General features: G+C 50.3%; 1 protein-coding gene across 5 annotated transcripts in view; it reads left to right on the top strand.

Annotated features, from left to right (window-relative positions):
• The first annotated feature begins 5747 nt into the window (after positions 1-5747).
• SCMH1 (Scm polycomb group protein homolog 1) overlaps positions 5748-22840 on the top strand; it is a 61685-nt gene continuing 44592 nt past the window's right edge. For 3 of the 5 annotated variants that reach the window (XM_030964492.1, XM_030964493.1, XM_030964488.1), the window contains exons 1-2: positions 5748-5842; positions 20151-20257. The gene's annotated coding sequence lies outside the window, so the exon portion shown is untranslated. The remainder of the gene's footprint in view (positions 5843-20150; positions 20258-22840) is intronic. The other 2 variants (XM_030964489.1, XM_030964490.1) reach the window with 2 other exon arrangements.

The following is a 22840-nucleotide window of genomic DNA, read 5'->3' as shown; positions in this document are numbered from 1 at the left end:
CAGCTTGTGGTGGCCTGGGAGTGGCTTCTCTTTCTGCTATGGGGATCAAAGAGGGCTCTGGAGCCGCGAATCCCTGCGGGAGGACGAGGGGTGGGCTGGGATTAAGACGTGCAGTAATTTGTGAAGGGTAGGAACAGAAGAAACGAGCTATTAGGGGAAGGATTCGTGGCTGGCAGGATCAAAGAGCACCAGTAGGAAATGTTTAGAAGGTGCTGGGAACAAAGGGAATTCAAACCCATATGAGTCTATTAATAGACACAGGAAATTTATTAACAGCGGCAACAAATCAAGTGTTCAATAACTTCCCAAATTCTGCTTTTGCAGAGAAACCAGATCTCTTTTCAAAAAGCTGATGAAGGACTTGCAAGACTGCTATTAGCCAAGAAATTTAAACCAAATACCCAAAAATAAACTGATATTTTACACCTCCAAGCAGATAACCCAAACACTGTCATCCTTGAAGTGTTGACAGAGGTGTATAGCAGGCTTTGGAAATACCAGACAACAGCTGAGTTAGAACTGAGCTATTGTGACAGCCTGAAATCAGATAATTATGGGTTGTATATTGATATTAAGTAATAATTAGATAATAATTTCATATTAGAATAACAGAAGGATTATAAATATATACCTAAGCTTGGTGAGGTGTTAAGCAGCAAAGGTGGGGAAGGATCAAAAAGGCAGCTACTCTAGGAAGAAATTCAGGGTGAGCAAAGCAGAGCTGAACTGCAAGGAGTGCCTCTGTAACAGAAGGATTTTAGCTTAAATTTGGGTGTATATACTGACAGAATGGGTACATTTAACCAGGACAGGGGGTGCAAGCCCTGGACATGGCACAGTGACACCCTGGCACTTTGGAGCAGGCTTGGCATCAACCTGGCATGTGGAAAAGATAGAAATAGTTGCAAAGAGCCATGAGAAACAGGAGAAATAAATAGTATTGTGATGAGAAAATGTGGTTTATTGCCTCAGGAGGATATTGGGGGCTCAGAGGAGTTCGCAGAGGGCAGCCTTTGTCACAGGGTCTCTGTGTAATTGGACAGGGAAAGGCAGAGCTGCCTGCAAATGTCTGGGACATGGGGCCAGGAGATTTCCCACTACCAAGAGATCATTCTGGTATTCACAAAGGTGATTTTCCAGACTATGAAGTCTTTAGAACAAAAATGGACTCTTTTGGGCAAATTCAACAGCTGGTCTCAATATGAGATTGCTTTGGGAAAGGAAACTTATGGCAGGCCCTGCAAAGTGATCTGCTGATTGTTGGGGCTTTAATCTCTGTAAATAACCTTTTCCTCTGCCTTTTTGAGGCATGGGGAGAAGATTCCCATCTCCCCTCTCCAATAAAGATGTCAGGTCAAAGAATATATCTATGAGAGAAGCAGGAATACTGGGTGCACATGTTCCTTTAGATCTTCCTCCTCTGCATCCATCCCTGTGCCCTCTTATTCACCTTTTTATGAAGTATCAGATTCAGGATAAAAAGGTCATGGACCAGGGGACATTAGGCTTTTTCTTTCAAGCAGAACATGCTCTATATTTTCATCCATGCCAGACTGAGGATCAATTTGTGGCAGAGAACAAAGTTCATTAATGGGAACACTGCAAATAGTGGGACCAGCCTAGGAGGACATTCAATGCCAGATTGCTGCAAGGCACTAATGAGGGAGGAAGAGGGAGGGGAGAAGGAAAGACAGCAGGAGGTTTTCTTCCCAGGCACATTGCCTTATATCCCACTGCACCCTCTCTTCCTGCAGTGCTGCTCCAGTGTGTCCAACACCCTGTCCACCAGTGCCCTTCTGAGGGGTTCCCTCCTGGCTGTTCATCCCCAGGAGCTGGCCCAAACCAGGCTGAAAATGTGCTGAGCTTTTCTGGCAACGCTTCAGAATAAATGGCAAACCATTTCTGCAGCTCGTTTCCATTGTAGTATTAATCAAACTGAATTCCTGTGGTGCTCATATGGATGTCATATGTAAATCCCACTGCTCACTCCAAATTAAAGCCAATGGAGAAATTTCCCTCCTGTCTCCATCCTGCAGCTCTGAGCTCTTGGGCATTTATTCCATTCATGAAATCCTGATTGCATGGACATGAGGGAATACCAGAGTTGATGACAGCCATGAGAAGCATTGGTAATACTTGTGAATTTATAGAGAAGGTGCTGAGGTGCAAGGCTGAAGCAAACACACTTCCATGTCCTACCTCAACCAAGTACTCCACATCTTAAAATAGAAGCCCTCACCAGCATTTCAAACTGTCCATCCCTCAATGTGAGTATTTCAGAACAAGAGGTTTTCCAGGCCAGTGCTGGCCCTCAGCAGTGGCCAGTGTCACCATTCAGAAGAAAACATGAGAAACCTCCAAACAGCAGCTTTGGAACAGTTTCAGAGTTTTCTCCCCCACGATTAGAAATCCCACCCCGTTTGATGAAGTATATGTTTTTATTTATAATTTTTTGTGGAGAGACATAGGCAAATATAGGTTTATTTTGCTCTGAGAGTACTGATCCCTCTTTTCTCCCCTTAAGAAGGGAGTCAAAGAGCTGTGGACAAATTGGGGCACCCCAGAAGTTAGCTGCTGATCAGGCAGAAGCTCCTTTGGCCTTGGGTAGGACTTTCAGCTTTGCACAGGCTGAACCAAGTCCAGCATCTGAATTAGGACAGCGTGAGCACCTACAGGGTGTCCCTGGCCTTCAGTGCAGTTGGTTCCTGGGGAACCCTGCAGCCTTCAGCCCATCAGAGCAATGCCATTCACTCCCCCAGAGGAAAAGGGAGGAACACAGGAATGGGCTGAGGTGGTTCCAGCCCTTCCTGACAGGCTGGGTACTGGCGGGAAGGTCCCACCCCGGAGTCCTTGCCCACTCTGTGCCTCCCTGGCTGGCACCACACTTGGCAGTGAGCAGATAAATCACAGCTTGGCCTTCTCTCTGTCACAGATAACAAACCACTCACTGCAGGAAGCCACACATATCACAGAACTTTCCAGAAACAGACTCCACCAAGCCCTGTCCACACCAGGGGTGTTTCCCTTCTGATCTTCTTTTGACCTAAAGCACTCAAGCAACCATGGAATCTCCCAGAACAAGAAATCATTCAGGGGGAGACTCCTACCTTAGCTGTGTCACTACAAGTGCTGTGGAAATTGTTCAGGTGCTTTGCTCCCTGAGAAGACGTGTCACACATGTCTGTGTCACTCCAAAGGTATGTAGGAAAATATATGGGAAAATATATTAGGAAAAAACTCTTCCCTGTGAGGGTGGTGAGGCCCTGGCACAGGTTGCCCAGAGAGGGCAACCCCCTGGAAGTGTCCAAGGCCAGGCTGGACAGGGTTTGGAGCAACCTGGGACAGTGGGAGGTGTCCCTGCAACGGCAGAGAGGTGGCACTGGGACATTTCTTCCTCTTCCAACCCAAACCATTCCAAGATTCTATGGTGTATCCACAGCTCCACTAAAATACCTACCCCTAGAGGTCCTTTAGCCTCACTGACCACTCACTTGAGGATCTTAAAAGATGTGAACTGAATCTTCAGACCACAAGAATCACTGATTGCTTGGGTTGGAAATTTGATCCCTCTAAGATCAAATCCAACAGTTACCCTGGCACTGCCAAGGCCACCACTAACCCATGTCCCCAAGTGTCACATCTACGTGTCTTAAATCCCTCCAGTGACTCCACCACTGCCCTGGGCAGCCTGTGCCAGGGCTGGACAACCCTTTCCATGGAGATATTTTTCTGAATATCCAATCTAAACCTCCCCTGGCACAACTTGAGGCTGTTTCCTCTTGTTACCTGGGAGTTCCCAAGATAAGGGGTGGCAGAACATGGTTTTGGGGTACCATGTGTAGGCTTTGGTGGCTCTACAGGACAGAGAAGGTCCCCAGTGAGGTCCATCTCTGGTCAGGGGACAGCACCAAGGATGCTCATGGGGTCAGCTCACACAGGGTTCTCCCCAGATGGGACCTGGAGATGGTACATGGGGGTAATGAGGTACAACAGCAGCACAAGGGATCCTTTCAGCTTTAGGGAGTCACAGGGGTCGTAGTCTGGGGCGAATTTGGGGACACTGAGCCCCCAAACACATCTGTACATCTGTGGTGTCTCTGGCTGCAATGGCACTGCAGGGACAGGTCCTGCCCACGCTGGGAGGAAAGGGAACATCTGGGGATTGCCTGTCCCCAGCATCTGCTGTGCTGCATGGAGCCCACCCCAGCCCGTCCTGGCTGTCCCCAGTGGGGAGCCAGACAAGGATGGACCTCACCCTGCAGTACCCAGGGGGTCTCTGGTGGGGTCCAGCAGGTCACAGTGGGGCTCTGCTCTGCCCAGAGGGCCCTGGCTGGGCACTGCAGCACCCCCTCCTGGGTCTAGAGATCATGGTAGGGGGTCTGCCCTGTGCCCATGTGTCCCGGCTGGGCAAGGGAGGTCTGTCCCATGGCTGGGGCTCACGGGAGGAGCAAGTCTGTCCTGTTCCAAGGGTCCAGGGATGGCACAGGGGGTCTGTGCCCAGTCTGGGGCTCACAGTGGGGTCTGTCCTGTTCCAAGGGTCCTGGGATGGCACAGGGGGTCTGTCCCCAGGCTGGGGCTCACAGTGGGGTCTGTCCTGTCCCAAGGGTCCTGGGATGGCACAGGGGGTCTGTCCCCAGGCTGAGGCTCACGGTGGGGTCTGTCCTGTCCCAAGGGTCCTGGGATGGCACAGGGGGTCTGTCCCCAGCCTGGGGCTCACAGTGGGGTCTGTCCTGTTCCAAGGGTCCAGGGATGGCACAGGGGGTCTGTGCCCAGTCTGGGGCTCACAGTGGGGGTCTGTCCTGTCCCAAGGGTGCAGGGATGGCACAGGGGGTCTGTGCCCAGGCTGAGGTTCACGGGGGGGTCTGTCCTGTTCCAAGGGTCCTGGGATGGCACAGGGGGTCTGTCCCCAGCCTGGGGCTCACAGTGGAGGTATGTCCCCATGCCAAAGGGTCCAGGGATGGCACAGGGGGGTCTGTGCCCAGTCTGGGGCTCACAGTGGGGTCTGTCCTGTCCCAAGGGTGCAGGGATGGCACAGGGGGTCTGTCCCCAGGCTGGGGCTCACAGTGGGGGTCTGCTGGAGAGGACTCTCCCCAGGCTGAAGATCATGGTGGGGGTCTGCCCTGTGCCTGGGTCCCTTGAGGGCACAGGGGTTCCTCCCCAGCACGGCGAGGACACCGCGGGTCTGCCCCGTGCCCAGAGTGCGGGTGGGGACGGGGATCTGTCCCTGCCTCAGGACGGTCCCGAGCGGGCATGGCCGGGGCGGCCCGCGGGGCTCAGCGACGGTGGAGGGGTTTGTGAGGGCCGGGCCGAGCGGAGCCGAGCGGAGCCGAACCGGGACGGCCGAGCCGAGCCGAGCCGAGCCGAACCCAGACGAGCCGGCCGAGCGGAGCCGAGCCGGGCCGGGTCGAGCCGACTGGAGTCGAGCCGGGACGGGCCGAACCCGGCCGAGACCGAGCGGAGCCGAGCCTTGCCCGAGCGCGAGCCGAGCTGCGCTGAACCAGAGAGGAGCCGTGCCGAGACAAACCGAGCCGGGCCGAACGCAGCCGAACCCAACCGAGCCGAGTGGACCCGCACCGACCCAGCCGAGCCTCTCCGAGCCTCGGCCGATCAGCTGCCGAAGCGCCGGCGTTGGCCGGAGCCGTCCCGGCGGCGGGGGCCGCGCAGGGCCGAGCCCGGCCGGGCCGGGCCGGGCCGCCCGTCCCTCCTCCCCGATCCCCCGCCGCTCCCCCTTCGCTCCTTCCCGTTCCCTCCCGTTCCCTCCCCGCCTCCCTGCGCAGCGCGAACATGGCGGCGGCGGAGGCGGCGAGGGACTGAGCAGCGCCAGCGCTCGGCGGCCGCGCAGGTGAGCGGGCGGCCCGGGGCGGGCGGCTCGGCCGGGCTCGGTCCGGCCCGGCCGGGGACGCGCGGCGGGGCTCGGGCGGGGTCGGGCCTGCAGCCCGGCCCGGATCTCATCCCTCCTGTCAGCGCGGCCCGGCCGCCGCTTCCGCGCGGTGCCCGGGCCGGGGGCGGCTGTCACCGCCCGCACCTGCTGGTGCCCGTCCGGGACCGGCCCTCCCGGCGGCCGGGCAGCGCCCCGGGGCTCCCCGGCCCCGCCGCTGCCTGGCCGGGCTGTGCCGCCCGGGGAAGCCTCTTCCAGGGCTTTGTTGTTGTGCTGGGTGTCCCCGGGCAGGGCCTCGGGCAGCCGCGGTACCGCCTCGCCCCAAGGCCTCGGAGCCGTTCTGGGGCCGGCCGGAGCTGCCCCCTCCCCGGCGCGTTTCGGTACCGGCCGGGCGCTCCCGGCAGGCAAGGGAAAGCGGGACCGAGCTGCAGGAGGTGGCCCTGTCTGCGAGCTGTGCCCGCGGGGTTTGTGCCCTTCCTCCCCCACGAGCCCTTCGGGGCTCGGTGGCACCGTCCTGTCACCCCAGGGTGTGTGTGTGGAGCTGGTGCCCGGTGCTCCGAACAGGTCCTGCTGCTGGAGGTGGCAGCGGTGACCCCGGGGAGCAGCCGGAGAAATCCCATCGCCACCATGCCTGGGGAAAAGCTGCGCCTCCTTCGCAGCCGCCCCGAGCCGAGCGCTGGGATAGAGCTGGGAGCGAGACAAGATTTGAGCGTTTGGTGCACAGTGAGATGTTTAAAAATAACCCCGGTGACGGCTGGCTCCTGTCGCGCAGGTTTAATCCGCAAGCTCTTTGAAGCTCCCGTGTAAAACTGTGGCAACACTTTGGAGTGTGGATGACTGAAGGTAGAGCTGGCAAATCCGAGCAGGCAGCCTGAGTTTGGGATGCACTCAGCAGCTTGGCTCCCTTGGGCCTCGGGTGGTTTAGGTTCAGCAGCTGAACATGAAACTATTTCCATGGGGAACGTCGGGATGTGCAGACCCAGCTCTGGGGTCCCCGGCTTTGATTTTTTGGCTGAGTTTGTGTTTACTGTTGTTGTTGATAGTAAACAGCGTGCACTGAGTGGCTGGGAACAGCCATGTGGTCGCTGCAGTTCGCAGCCAGTAATATTGGGGGAAAACGTTCTCCCACCTCGGTTCGCTGCGGGCTGGGCCTCCTCCTGTCGCTTTCCTCTCTTACTCTCAGCTTCTGCTGGCCAGGCTGTGCTGGCCATATGTGTTTGCTGGGAATATTGGGAGCATGGGATGGTGGTGTCATTCCTTGTGCTTCATCTCAGGCACCGGCATGTGGCTTGGTGTTAATACGGGAAACAAAACTCGGCTCATGGGGGTCTCAGCTTGGGACGAGCTGCCGTGGTATGCAGCCCTGCATGTGCTGGTGGGTAGTTCAGGATCTGCCCAGTAGATGGTATGAAAATGCAGATGGAAATCAGGGAGTCCCTTACAATGGGCATGAGGGAAATGCAGGTATTTCTGTGCTATTTGAAGTATTTGTTTAATTAAAAGTTTGGTTGTGTTCTGTTTGTGAGAGATATGCTAAGTCTTGGTCTTCCTGATTTATTATTTACATCTTAGCATGTGACAATTCTGCATCTTGATTATCTGCTTTTCTTGGGGCACTTCTGTGGAAACCAAATGAATTTTGCAGGAGAGTATGGTGTCTATAAGTAAAAGATTCTGTTAAGGTATTAAATGATGATCTTACTCATTAAGTAGCTGTGCTTCAGTCTAGACAGTAGTGCTGTGGGAGCTATGTCCCTGCCCTACGTCTGATTTAAAGGAATGTCTGAAACTTTGTTTGACAGACTCAGACATCAGGTACCTCCAGAGATGTCCTGGTTGTTTCCCAACCCTGGGTAAGGTCAGGTAGATTTCTAAACCCTTCCTGGGTAATAGTTCTTCTTTTAAGCTCTTCATGCTGCCAATTCCATGTCCTGTGCAGGTGATGTATGCCAACACTTAGGCCTCCCCATCATTACAGAGATTTTTCAGTTTAATCTAAATCTTTGTCTTACACTTTAAACTTGTTCTTTTTCTGATGTCCAGAGCTCATGGAGAGCACCCTACTCCCCACATCACTGCACTTCCTACATGTCTGCAGCTCAGAGACATGTGGGAAGCATTTGAAGACTTTTTTTCCCTCTCCCTGAGCTGAGCAAGATCAGTTTCTCTGTTCTTCTCACGTGGGCATGTCAGCCTAGCTGACCTCTGTCTCTGGCTTGGGTTCTGCTCCCATTCACACTTCACCTAAAGTGCATGGTCAGTCAGAACAGGACTCTGCAGAGCAGTTGTAATAAGCTGGGCCCAAATGACCCTGTTTTGGGCCCGTCTCAGCACTGTTACGTGACAAGGAATGCAGATCACATGTTTGCCTGTTTGTGCTGTTAACTGTGTGTTTGTGACAGGACTTGGCATGCTCAGTGAGCTCCTGTTTGCAAATCTGGAGTAGCATGCTAGCAACGTGAGCTCAGAGCTGTGCTGAGTTAAACCTTGGCGTGTTTGGGGCTCTTGTTTGAGCTGTAATGTTTGCATCTTCCACCCTGTCTTTTCTCCTTTTCCTTGCCTGCTACTGCAATTCAGTTTTTGCAATGAGACAAAAAGATTTTCAGTCCTTTATGCATCCATTTATGTTTGAGAAGTTTCCTGACAAGGAGGGGTCTCTGAGAAGTGAGGGAAGATGCACTGAGGACAGAGCAGCAACTCTGGCTGCCAGCTTCTCTTGTGAGATGGTTAATCTCCTGCATATATATAATTCAGAGACATGCCAAGGTAAAAATTATCTCCACAATTGAACTCTTAGTGTAGCAGAACTGTAACTCTGACCCCTCCTTCACCCCAGCACTACATCCGGGTGTAGCACCTGCACTCCAAGCTGGGACACAAGTGCTTCATCCCACTTCATTTGCAAGATAGCACAGCCTAATCCTAAAGGAGATGCTTTTTCTGGCTTTAATACAGTTGTAAAAAATCCCTTTCTTACCCAGCTTAAATATCTACCAGTGGAAGCTGTTACAAAACATTTGCACTATGTTTAACCTGATAGTGCAAGTCTGAGAGCAGCAGGAAGCACAAAGATCTTCCTTGTCTGTCACCAGGTCTCACTGGGCTGGGAGTGAGCAAATCCAGTGATTTGAACTAGTGGTGTCAGAGTGGTGGGGACACCTGAGCACTGGAGATCAGCACCTCCTTCTCTTTGCAAAGCTGTGCTCTGTCCTGGGTGGCAATCTGCCTTAGCAGGACATTTCAGAGGTGGTTTCAATTGTGAGCAGAAAGAGAGATCAGTACAGGGACATCACTGCAGCCTGGTTGGTGCTGAAAACAATTCCCAGAGATCTCTATTTTCATTCAATTCCCTTAAAAAACAGACTAATACTTAGCTCTTTTACCATGGTTTCTTACATACACCACCTCTAGCAGATTTAGACACAGTGATACACAGTTTGCACTCTTCACTACCAAATGTTTCTGCCTCTCTAGCAGGGATTTGAGCAGTTTGTGTGTGCCTCTGCTCTCATTGGGCTGAATCTCACACTTTTATGCAGACTCATCCTGAGCAAAAAACCAAGAATTTGGCTGAGAACTGAAGGAAAAGATGAATGTCTGTTTTGCTGCCTCTGCTGTTTGCGTGGCAGCCTCGTCCAACAGGCCAGATGGACAGGTGATGTCTGGGGAGTCTGAAGCACTTGGCTTCCTCAGAGCTGCCTTGATCAGCAGAGGGAAGTGGCCCCTGCAGCTCCACAGCCTGGTTGGTAATATGTCACTGGAGATGAGGAAACACAGTCAGTGTGGTCATTGCCAGCACAAGGGAGCTGACGTGGGAATTCAGGCAGGACTGTTTTTCCCTGGCACGAGCTTGTGCTGCTGCCGCCCTCCATTTCTTGCTCAGAAGTTTTTCTGTTTGTATTATAAATTGAATGGTGTTATCACCAGTAGGAAAAGAAACTCCAGCTGGAGGTGCCTCCTCCCAGCCAATGTGCTCGGAGTTACCCAGCTCCAATTAGCTTGTACATTTTCCAGACTGCCACAGTGGGAACAGCCCAGAAACCTCCCTGTGGCTGGGGCTTGTTTTCAACAACGGAAACTGTAGGAGTAGATGCCATGGAAATTTGCAAAGTTCAGTCTTTGCCCACTGAGTTTCCTGCAATTCCTCCCCTCTCCTGGCCCTTCCAGGTTTTGCTGGACACTGGTCCAGGTCCTTTCTCAGATATTGTGGCAAGGGAACAAGTTTGGTTCACCCATTTCTGGAGTGACATCTGCTGCGGTTTGCTTGGGGGTGGAGGGAAGTAGGTGCATCCTTCTGATTCCTCAGGGTGCTGCTGATGTTTGACTCCAGGAAAAGATCCTTTCAGGAAAAAATGAGGGGAGCTGGGGGACACTTACAGTTGAGTTTGACACTTGAGTTTGAGTTCAGCGTTGGCAGAGGCCGCACAGGGTGAAGCCCATCTGTGCTCTGCTGAGTGAGCCACGGTCCCATCGGCTGCTGCTTGCAGTCTCCTCGTGCTGGAGCACCTGCTGCCAGCGCCTGACCAGCTTCCATCTGCTCTGCCCTCCCCTGTGCCACTGCTGCGGGGTGTCCCTGCTCCTGGCCTCCCTCCCTTCCCCATTTGGAGCAGCCCCTGCCTCCCCACCCCGTGCTGAGCCCTCAGCAGTGGGATGCGTGTCCAGCTGTGTCTGCGGTGAGCGGGAGGGCAGCCTGTGTTCTCTGCTCCCCCTCACTCCCTCCTGGCTGTGGGAGCCTCCCTGGGCTGCTGCCAGGGCCTGCCTGCCCTCCCCATGTCCCTGCAGCTGTGGGGAAGCCAGGCCAGGCCAGGGGCCAGGCTGGGCTGCACACACCGTGGGGGACACAGATAAGCAGCAGCTTTAGGATGGCTCATTGTCATTGACAACCTTACATGTGTATATCCATCTTAAATATTCAGAGAATTTTCAGAAGCAACCCACATATAATCACCGAATTCTGATCTGTCTACACTAGTATTCTGGCTCCTTAGTAAAACCCAGGGTTTCTACTCAGTTATACTGGACTTGCATTTCACTTCCAGCCACTCCTGTGATAGTTAGAAGGAACTGACTTCTGGAGTTGTCTTCTTCCTAGACAATCAGTAGTGGATGGCTACTCCGTAGCTCTTCTCAGGGGGGAGGGACTTTGGGGCAGGAACCCAGGCTTGGCTCTGGCTCTGGGTGGCACAAAACGTCCCCACAGTGCAGCTGAATGTCCCTGAAACCAGCTGGACTGCAGAGGTGGTGGCTCAAGGTGAGGGTGGCTACCTGAGCTCAGGCTGAATGCGCTGGGGGAGCTCTGCAGAGTGCTGGGCATCTCCCAGCAGTGCTCCCTCCCTGCACTCGCTGCTGCAGGGCCCCTCACTCCCCACTTGTGCCTTTCCTGCCCAGCTGCAACACATAAGGTAGGAGAAATTTCTGCTGTATACTCGTTAGTTAAGTGAAGGAGGAGAGAGCAGGCAGAAGAGCTGATGGAGTCTGATGTGGACTGAGGAGGAAGTTGTACCAATTCTATTTTCTAAAAATAAGTCGAGTGGCTGTTCACACAGCCCAGAGACTGCTGCTCTCTGTACGCTGACTGTGGTTGCTTTTTTTTTTGTCTTTTTACAGCAAATCTTAGATGCTGCAGTCCATTAAAATTGTGCCGTGGCTGTGTGATCAGGGAGGTACCTATGCAGAAAGTCTCGTGGTTTCAGTGTTTCTAGAAGTGACCTTGAAGGATCAGCCATACATAATATTTCCTGGAGGTTTCTCTAGGGTGTTCTAAGATTTCCAGTGATGGTGATTGCTCCTTCCTCAGCAATTCACTCCAGTTCCAGTACCTGACTATTCTGAGATTAAGGAGCTTTGCTTGATTTTGGGCTGGTATTGCTGTACTTTAACCCCATCATTTTGATATTTCACGTTCTCTTCTGGCAAGCTACCAAGAGAAGAAAAATGCTGTACTGCTTGTTATGTACAGTTGACATTATCCAGAGGATATTGGCCACTGATGGGCAGCAGGTATCACTTCCACCACCTAAGGGCTCACCTGAAGCCCTTAACTCTTACCACAAGTGGGGTAAACCGTGGCAGCTGGCTGACCTGGCTCATCACTAGATTCCTGAGGTCATTTGTCATTGCCACAGCCCCACACTGGATGGTTTTACCTGGCTGTACAGTGCCACATCTCCTCCAGCATGGCAGGAGGTAGCAGCTCACTTGATGGTGAATTGCTGTGCCTGGAGAGGGCAGGAGGACTTTGTTTCCCTTGGGTATTATCCAAGCCCTGCACTGTAGATCTGGGCAGTGCCACTGTTGTTCCAGCATTATGGGAGGGTTTGAATCTTGGCTCCTTTTCCATCACCGTGAGCTTTGGTCACATCTTGCACACTGCTGGCAGAGTCTCCAGTTATACATATATATGTGTGTGTGTGTGTGGTGGTATCTGTTCAGCATTATCTTGTGCCTGCCCAGAGGACTCAGTGTGTTCTGGGCCTCCTCAGTTATTTCATATTGTTGTCAGCTGGAAAATCTGTAAATGCCCTGTGATATTTTATGGCTTTATAAGCTGTACAAAATGTCCAGCAGGTACTTGAATGTCGAGCAGATACAGTCTGTAAGAGTGCCTTGTTTTCATTAGCTCCTTGGCAGACACTGAACATATTTGCAGAGCTGCAGGATGGACTTTTGGTTGCTTGTGGTCATGGTTTGGGGTTTTTTATTGGCATCTACCGTGTGCTGCACAGAAAACAGTGAAGGGCCTGCAGGATATTTTTTAGTTGTCCAAACTCTTGGCCTTTCAGGAATGTAAAGCAGCCTAACAACTTTTTCTTTACATAATTAACAGCAATCTGTTCAGGGTTTCCTTCAGGAACTGGCTAGTGATTTTTCCTCTCTGGGAGTAATTCTCCTGAGCTAATATTTCTGTCTATGCGTAGATTGTTCTCTTTTTGTTATTCAAATTGAGTGTAATTTTGATGAGCATGTTATACTTTTTCTGTATCCAGACTTTGTACCCAGTAGAGGATATTTCTGTTTGAGTAGATACATGGTTTTGAATACTGGGATTTTATCTTCTTAAGTCACAGATGAGACCAGAGTTATACACAGGATAAAAATAGCAAGCAGTAATTAATACCCATCCTCAGTGAGCCTGGCTCTGCTGGTTTCTCTTAACATGTTGCACTGTAGCAATATCCTTTCCTTTTCCTAAGAAACAGATGAATTAATATATCTCTACATGAGTGAGAAAATAAAACAAAGATGCTTGTTTGCTGCCCTGGCACACCATTCCCTTGGGGTACAGTGAGTTTGAGGAGCTCTTCTCCTGGGTAGCCCTTTGCCTTGACTGGGCTGGAGCAGACCAGGCACCAGGAGGAATGGCTCCCTTCACATCCTTCCCTCCCCAGACATCCTCCTTTCCCTCTCTCAGGGCTGGATTATCTCTGTCTCAGTGCTCCAAGCAGCAGAGACTGACTCCTCTTCCGCTCCAACAAGGGTAAATCCAGGTTTTGTGGCTCTGCTCCATACCCTGAGGGTTTGGAGATTTTATCTTTTTCATTTCTTTAGCAGATGGGGCAGATCAGTAGGAACTATTTCTCATCTGTCCTTTGTTTGCTTAAGAAGAATCAGCTGCTGGAAGGGTTGGAGGGGAGTCTGGCTGTGCTTCCTGCCAGGGAGACCCTGAGTTTTGTCACTCTAAGGGTAGATTTGTATATATATATAACACACACACATTAAAGGGGTCTTCTGTGAGAGAGCAGGTTCAGGAGGGCAGAGGGAGTTGCATTTGGAAGGTTTGGAAGGTTGGCTGTATGGGTGTTGAGTCAGGGACAGGGATTTGTATGTGGATCTGTGAAGGATTCAGCCTTGAATGTGACTGGAGTTGTGCCCCCCTCCCTCCTCCTCTTTGTCATTAAGGGCGTGTTTGTGTTGGTGCTGGACCTCAGGAAGGTAAGAAATGCTTAACTCCGTGGAAGGTCATTCCTTTGTGCTGGATGAGGAAAGAGAGCACTTCAGGCACTCCAGTAACATCCTCAGCAATTGCTTTGATGCCATGTGAGGCTTGAGGATGAGTTTTCACCTCACCCCGTGTATTTTCTCAAGGGATGTTGCTAAGCATTCCATTTAATTGTTGGGGTTGGTTATAGAAGGAAAGGAGAAGGAAAATGTAATTGTATGTATATGTAACCATCATCATCCCCCATGCCTCAGTGTTTAGCTCATTAGAGAGTGGTGATTTTGTCCCTCACCTTTTCTTCAAGGCTGGCTTGTTCTCCTCTGCTCCCTGAGCTCTCCTCTCCCTCCCTGCCATTTCAGTGGAAACTCTTGCCCCGTGTGTCTCTCCCTGAGGATCACTCTCCTCCCTAGTGCTTGTGAGATGCAGGGTACTTTAAGGGATTGGGTCATCTCCTTCCCCTCTCTTTGCAGAGTTTTCCTCATTTACATTTCTGTTGTGTCCCCTAATTACCATCCCTTTGCTTTTTTATTCCCCCTCAAGCTGCCTTTCCCTGCTTATGGTCTCCTGAGGATGTTCTGCTGAAACTTTATCAAACTTACATTACTAGAAATAGTTAATGCAACATTTTCTTTGAGGAGTTCTCACATCCTGCTTGCAGCATCACTGCACAGTCTGTCTCGACATTTCCAATAGAGACACAACTGGAAGTCAGTCCTTTCCTTCTGGATTGCCTCCTGTTTCCCCTTCCATAGGAATACATTGTCCTCCTATATCTTCCATGCCATCAAGAGTTTATTTTTTAATAGAGTCCAGTAGAGAATTAAGGATAAGGTTGATTGAACATGTTATACATACATATATCTACTGGGTGTCAACCAGAGACCCGTGAAGAGTTTACACACTGGAGCCCTTTCTGGGGCCACATCCATCACCCCTGTAGCTGCTGTCTGGGAAAGCAGCCACAGCTGACTGTGCAAGGGGGGCTGTACTGCCCTGTCTGGGGCTGATATGGAAACCATGCGCTGGTTTTTAATGTACTCCTGTTTAAATTCTTATTTAAAGACTTTGAAGCATCCTGTTGTGTGCTTTTGTGAGGGGTGACTTTGTAAGTGCCCTGGGCAGAATCCCATTTCAAGGTCTCCTGTAAGCCATCTGCTTTCAGTAATAGCTCTTAGCTTTGGCATGTGGCTCAGTGCAGGCTGAAACAGCCACATTGCTGCAAAGCTTTCTGTACTGCCTGCATCAGTTTGGGCTTCCCACTATGCCTGCACAGGCTGGTGCACCCTCGGGGTGCCCTGCAGCACCAGGTTCACCCTCCAGCTTCTCCCCAGGCAGGGAGGGCATGACCCAGCACAGGAGTGTGGGGTGCACCAAGTCCTGCACCTCTCCGTGTTCTGGGGTTGCCATGAAAGGAAACTCAGGTACCTGCAAACCTGGCCTGTGGGCTGGTTCCCAGTCACCAGGGTGTCAGGGAACAGGCAGAATATGCCAGAGCCCCATGTGTGATAAATCTTCTCTACTTCCAGTTGTCCTCAGTGGATTGGGTACACTGCTGTGCCAGTCTATAACCCAGGCCATTCCTCTTCTAAAGTCAGGAGACTTTAACTTCTAGCTATGGGAGTCCTGCTGACACAAAATAGCTGTGACACAGATGGTTCAGTGTTAGAAACAGCAGCCTTGGGCACACAGACTCAGTTCCTTGCTTTGGCATGTTCTTCCCATATGGCACTGAAGTCCATCAGTGTTTTGCTTTTCTATGTGTAACAGGCACCTTACCTGCCCAAAAAGCAGATCTCTGTGTTGAGTTTTGTTACAGTGCATTTGGGAGAGCTCCATGGAGGTACAGTCAGAAATGTGTCTGCTTAACACCCAGAAACAGAGATCTGCAGCTTTTCCCAAAACCCCAGAAGAGTCATGGAGAGTTTGGTGGCATCTTTCACACTGGGAAGTGGGACATGGGCATTGCTCAGCTCAGAGGGAGAACCTCAAAGTGAATTCAGCAGTAGGACCAGCCATGAAGAATTTGCTGAAATGATTCTGGAGCACAGTGAAGCTTCCTTACCCCCAGCTGTTACCACAGGGGATTTGTGTGATTAGATAAGGTCTGTGCCACATCAGCACGAGTTCAAGGTGGGCCACTGCAGTGGGAGGCAGCCCAGGCACTGGCACCAAGCCTTGGACGTGGTCCTGTCTGGGAGGAGCAGCACAGGATGCTGTTAGTGCTGTGAATCCCTGCCCATGTCCAGGGGCTTGGAACAAAAGGATCTTTGAGCTCCCTTCTGACCCAAACCACTCCATGACTCCATGTTCCCTGCATTAGGTTTTGCACTGGTTTCTTTCTGTTTGAATGGGTGGGAAACCAATACCAGTCTTAAAAGCAGCTCTGATTTTTCAGCAGTGTGTGGATGTCTTACAGCAGTGGAGCCCCATCTTTCCAAGGAGGATTTGCAGGGCTGGAGTGCTCACCCCCTCACTACAGAAATGGCAGCCACGGAGCTGTAACTCCCAGCTCATCAGTAAACATGTCTGTACTGAGAAAATTCATCCTGTTAAAGGGCTTCCTTTAGCAGACTCAAGTCAGATTATCTTATTTGTCTTTTATTTGAAGCCCTTTCATCTCTCCATTTCCCTCAGCCTGGTATCCTGTTCCTGGAGTGTGCCAAATGTGTTGTCTTTATTGCAGCCTCTTCAGTCTATGTGGAGAGCAAGGTCTGCTCACAGTGATACATGTCAGGATGTTTTTGGTTTGATCCAAGGCCCATGCTGGTTTTGTTGGGTTTATTTTAGTTTTGTTTTTTGGTTTTGGTTTGGTTTTTTTGTGTGTGTGGGTTGGTTTTTTGGGTTTATTTTTGCATAGGAAGAATCGTTATTGAAATCCTGCAAGGTTTTATTTTATTTCTTCCACAATCATGAGCAGTGGTAACTGTTGTAGCTTTGCTCACAGTGGTGGTTCCTCTCACTGGTCCCTGGTTTTTGTACTCACCTGACGGTGATCTCTTGAGCCTGACTCAGCAGTGTCTGGTGGTCCAGCTGCCATTTCCTGGGGGGCTGACTTATTTTCTCTCCCCACCAACCTGAAGGTGTTCAAAAGGAAGTAATAAAATCAATATTTTCACTGTAGAAACATGGTCTATCCAAGTTTTTCACATGTTTTTGTCTTTTAAAAGATGTAATCCCGTGAGACTTGGCTCAGGGGCTGAGGAATTGTGTTCCTTGTGATCACATCTTCGAGACACCTCAGTGTGTTAACACGAGAATGTGTTTGTGAGGAGCCTGTCATGAAGTCTGGAGTTCATCAGTCCACTTCTTACATGATAGAAGGATAAAATTAATTCCAGAGAAGGAGGGACGGTGGAAAATAACAGAAAATCCTTCTGGTAGAAAGAGGTATAATGGTTTACAGCCATCAGATATTTCAGATCACACAAGGGGATCAGTACTGCGGATGGAAATAGCATTCATTGTACAGTGTTACTTAGAAATATTCCCTGGTATGAATGTGAGGGCTCTCCTGACCTGATGAGGGGAGATGCTTCCAGAGGTGCTGTATCTTTATCAGCCTTTGTATGGAGCTGCCAAAAATGTGACTTTGCACAGACTAGGAGAAATAAAACTCGAGTCTTGCTCAGGAGGATAGTAACAGGGAGGTGGAAGGAATTAAAATCATTGTTTAAGATAAATTCTGACTCACCTTTTCAAACTTGGAAGCTGATCACTCCTGAGGGTTTACTCCAGGTCCCACATAAACATTCATTTGGCATTTTGGTTTAGGACTCCTTGCCTGCATGTCTGGCTCCAAGAAGGCTGGGGCTCAGTCCTGGGAGCTGGTCTTTGGATTCTGCCCAGGAAAGGGGTCAGTCAGCTGGCTCATCAGAGAGTGCCTTGAGAGCAAAAACTGTGGTTTAGACCAGCAAAAGTTCTGATGCAGGCAGAAATCAGAGGAGCCAAGTCTGGTGTGAAAACTAAAAGAAGAGTCAGATCTTGCACTGACATTCCTCTGATTTATCAGGTAGGCTGAAAGTGCTTTTCTTTTTTCACCATAGAAATTAAAAATGGCAAAAAAGGTGTTAAATGAGCAAGCAGGCTGAGTTTGGAAAGGTCCTTCCCTTAGAGGGTTGTGGGATGCTGAACAGGCTTCCAGGGAATGGTCATGGTTCCAAGGCTGCCAAAGCTCAATCTGGAAAATGCTCTCAGGGACAGGGTGGGATTGTTGGGGTGTCCTGTGTGGGATCAGGAGTTGGAACTGATGATCTTTATGGATCCCTCCCAGCTCAGGATATTCTGTAATTCACATTACCTGCTCATCATGTGCTTGATTTTCTGCTTGGGTTGGGATGGCACTGGATGTGCCTGTGTAGTCACAAAGGAGCTTCCAGAATGGAGGCTGGAATGGCAGCACTGCCATCACCCGTGACAGGCAGGAGCTTACAGGGCTGTCCTCACATTTCCTGAGGGAATTTGTAAGGGACAGCTCTTTACTGCTGGAAACATTGATGGGGTTTGATGGAAACATCACTGTGAAGAAAACCTCAGCTGAAGCAGAGGTTACACAGAAGGGATTTTTAGTGGCTGCAGTGGTCATGGGGATCCAGACCTGTGCTTTTGTGGGGAACAAATCAATGACTGCAGGCACTTTGCATCATGAGAAACTGTCAGGATTCTCTTGTGGCAGCCCCATGGGATTTCCAAGAAGCGTCATTCTCACAGTCTTCTGTCAATATGCAGAGTTTCCTTTTTTCCCCTGAATCCTAATCTGTGGGTATGTATCTGACCTAATAAAACCATTTTCCAGCTTCACTGTTGGTGGTTTTCTTCCTCTTGTCTCTGAAAGCCTCTGGCCTGCTGGCAGTGGCATTGTCCAGCGAGGTTTGAAGCTTGGCACGCTGTCAGCAAACCTTCAGGTTCCCTTTCAATCAAACATGGGAGTGCTGAGATCCGACTTGGATTCCATCCCAAGGTTCACCATAATCATCCTTGTATAATAGGAAGTCCAAACAACCCCAGGAAATAATTCAGATGTGACTGGTGCCTTGAGTGGAACAAAGAAGTGCCTAGAAGAGACACTAAGAGCCTCAGCTCTAACTCCTTTGATAATTATGCACTCTGAAGGAGTGGAGGCTTTGGAGATAAAGGGATTACATGCATCTCATGAGGTCTGGAAAGATGGGACAGCATCTTCCATCCACATTTTCTCATTTTTGTTTTACTGATATTGCAGTTGCCACATTTTGTGGAAGAATATTGCAGACTAGGCTCCCCTCTAACCCTGCAATTGCCTTCCAGTCTGGCACAGGTAAATTGAATCTGACTGCCCTTAGGGATGAGCTTTTGGAAGAGCCTGTTGGCAAGAGCAGTGAGGGGAGAACTTAATTAGATTAAGATGCATTTCCACAGTGTTGCTGCGGGCTGTGCAGTGCTGGAGGAGCTGGGGATGCCCTGGGATGCTCTTCCAGCCCTGCCTGCCTGCCTGAGAAAAAGGAAAATGCATCAGAGGTGTGAATCTCAGTGTAACCCAGCACAGGGCTCACCAGGCTGTGAATAAACCGTGTCCTGAGCTGGTGTCCTGCCCCTGGCTGTGAGCTGGGGTCAGCAGCCTGGCAGGAGGACAAGGGCTCAGCTTTTCCTTGCCCCAGCACGGCAGCTGAGGCAGTGATGTGGTGGGCAGGGTTTGGCTGGGCACCAGCCTTCATTCAGCTCTTGGGGCCTGGGTACTGATGGCCCATGGGTCTCATACTTTGATACTCCTACAAATGCTGGTTTGCTTTTCAATGTCTGTCATTTCTAAGGTTACTCGTTTACTTCTCTTGATAACTTCTTCTACAAGTTGCGTGTCTATTAATTTCCAATGAACTGTTCCTTCCCTGGTATATACTTGGGAGTTTTTTACTTTTGTAGGTTTGCTCTGCTGCACTGGGAAGGGATAATTTGGAGTCCCCAGTTCTCTCTCTTCATGCTACTCATTATTTTATATGCCTCTCCTGTGGTCTCTCTCCTTTTCATTACTAATCAGGTCTAGTCTTTTCAATCCTCCTTTGTGTGATAGTTTCATTTTACAAAAGCTGAACTAGTTTCTATCAGCTCAGTTGATGTGATCTTACTCATATCAAAGGTGTTTAACAGCCGCAGTCCCGTGTACTCACTGCAAGCTGAACTTAAATTGTGTCAAGTTCTGTGCTGCTTTGTGAGCGCAAGTGGGAATGTTTGTTACAGCTGTCTTTAAATTTAAATTTGGATGTTTTAAATGAATTAAATATGAACATGAATAATGCAGCTGGTAACTTAGCCTTTCTGCAATTAAATGCAAACTTTTTCATTTTGTCTCTGTGCTTTCAGGTTTTGCTATGCCGCAGTGTTTGTACTGACTCTGCTGTCTTGTAGGAGTGATGGGGAACTAGAGCCCATGACAGTTCAGTGGAGCCCTTGGCACTTTTGATATCTCGGTGAGTGAAAGTTGTTTGAAAGTCTGGGAGAGGAACTTCATCTGCTACTAAAGGCAGCAAATTAGTTGGTCTTCTTACGTTTTTAAGGTAGCATCCTGCTGAAATGAATTTGCACACTGATCTGTCCTTTCAGGTTATAAATTCTGGAAACCAGCACTCTGTAATGCTGTAGTTCATGCTTGGGAGATTATCTTGATCTCCACAAGCAGGAGAAACACAGCTTTTGAAAACAAGGGGAGTTTGAACTCTGCTGTGCAGCTCTGTGCAAGTGTCAGGCTCTGGAGATGGAGCATTGCAGCATGTGCTGGGCTGTGGAAATCTCAAAGGCTTTATTTGATGCAACAGTAAGATTGTGTCCTTTGTGCCGTGGATCCAGCCAGGAGGCCCTCATGAGGGGCATGTTTGTGCTTGAGGTGATTCTGCAAGATCTGTCTCTGTGGGTAGCCTGGTGTTGCTCCTTGTCTGTACCTTCTGCTATTTATTACCTTCACATTTTTTCAGTCTTCGGTCCCTGAATGGAGTAAAGGTCACATCCATTGGTACCATGGTTCTCCCGTCCACAGGTGCCTGTGGGCTTGTCTGTTCTGCCTTTGACTTTCTTCTCTCTACACTGAATTCTCCTCACTGGGGCATTTCAGCCTTGTCAAAACCTGTAGAGTGATTCCTCTTGCCATCCAGTGAGATAAAGTCCCTGGGTGTTTCAGGCTGGAAGGAGCTTTCAGAGGTTGTCTGGTCCAATGCTGCATGCAGAGATGGGCTGACTTTGAAGTCAGAGTCAGCTACAAGGTGAGATCAGGCTGGCAGGAGAGGGAGCTGCTGATGTTTGGAGTATCTCCAAGGGTGGAGATTTTACAGCTCCTCTGGGCAGCTGTAAATTACAGTCAGTGGAAATCATCAATTCCCAAGCCCTGTGTTAGTAAAGCCCAGGGGCAGCAGAGGGACAGCTCCTGTCGGTGCTCCCTGTGACCAGGGACAGGACCCAAGGGAGTGGCTGGAGCTGTGTCAGGGGAGGGTCAGGCTGGGTATGAGGAAAATGTTCTTTCCCCAGGAAAGACCCTAAGACTGCCAGAACTCCAGGAGCATTTGGACAACACTCTCAGAAACCCCCAGGGTGGGACTGTTGGGGCTTCTGGGACAGGCCAGGAGTTGGATTTGGTGATCCTTGTGGATCCATCCCAGCTGTGATTGTACAGTGTCTGTCTCTATGGCTGAAGAAGGACATCCCTGCATCCTAGGGCAGGAATTGTCCCTGTCCCTGTCCCTGGGATGCAGTAAGGCTGGTGGCTCCCATCTGGCTGTGTAGGTCCAGCTGCCCCTGGGGCAGGCAGGCTGAAGCTGTGCATCATGGGGTTTGGCTCTGCCTCTTCTCTAGGCATTACATGACTGAGCACTCAAATTATTTTGCTTTTTTTTCCCTTGAGTTATGATTTTGCAGGATTAACCCCTGTGTTGCTGTCCTGTGCTGTGAGATGTAGGGAGGATCTGGGTGGTGCAGAGCTGTGTCAGAGGCTCATGGAGGATGGCAGAAGTCAGGCTGGGGTTGTCACATTTGGGCAGTTTGTTGGAAGCATATTTTGGAGTGCAGTGTCCTTGAGCTGGCACTCATGTGGCTCTCAGCAAAGTGGGACTCCCCATTAAGTCTCCTCCTTTGAGGAAGAGTCGCCATTTGTTTGTTTATTTATTTATTTATTTAAATTGGACATTTACAACATCTGATTCTCTTCCATGACACGAGATCTTGCTGAGAGCCTGCTGCAGTGCTGGCTGAGGGATACCAGCAGTCAGCTCTGTGCTTTATCAGGATCACAGAAATCATTAAGGTTGGAAAATACCTCCAAGATCATCATGACCAAGCACCACCATGTCCACTACACCAGAGCTTTAGTGCCACGTCCAGACATTTCTTCAGCACACCACCACCTCCCTGGGCAGCCCATTCCCATGCTTGACACCATTTTCTGTGAAGAAATTCTTCCTGATGTCCAGCCTGAACCTCCCCTGGCACATCTTGAGGCCATTTCCTCTTGAACTGTTCCTTGTTCCCTTGGAGAAGAGACTGACTCCCACCTGTCTGCCCCTCCTGTCAGGGAGTTATGGGGGTGACAAGGTCCCCCTGAGCCTCACTAGGGTTATTGGGCCATAACCTTTCACAAACCCTGTCTGAGCAGCTCAAACACAGTCACAATGTTTTTCCTTCCAGTACTTTGGAAGGGAGCAGGTCACACATCCCTGCCAGCAGGGCTCTGAGGTGCTCAGGCTGAAGCAGCTTTTCAGAAGCCCTCAGAGGGGCACAGGAACTCCTGTGCCAAACACATGAGATTTGTGTGTGTGGGTACTTGAGAAAGTCCCACAGACAGCAGAGGGGCAGAGCCAGGATGGTGAGTGCTTGTCTGGTGCCTTTATATATAAACACCTTTCAGCCTGGGTTTTTATGTCTAGGGGACTTTTCCTGCCAGGACTGCTAGTCATTAATAAAAATGACTGAAGATAATTATGAAAAGAAGCTTTAAAAGTTGTAAATAACCTTTCACATGTAGGTTACCTTCTGCTATTGAAAGGGAAACCAACCTTACTCCTTTCACA

Source organism: Camarhynchus parvulus, chromosome 23 (assembly GCF_901933205.1).
Source record: "Camarhynchus parvulus chromosome 23, STF_HiC, whole genome shotgun sequence".
Classification (NCBI taxonomy): domain Eukaryota; kingdom Metazoa; phylum Chordata; class Aves; order Passeriformes; family Thraupidae; genus Camarhynchus; species Camarhynchus parvulus.
The sequence above is the reverse complement of the archived record's forward strand: the minus strand, read 5'-3'. Positions and strand labels throughout refer to the sequence as shown.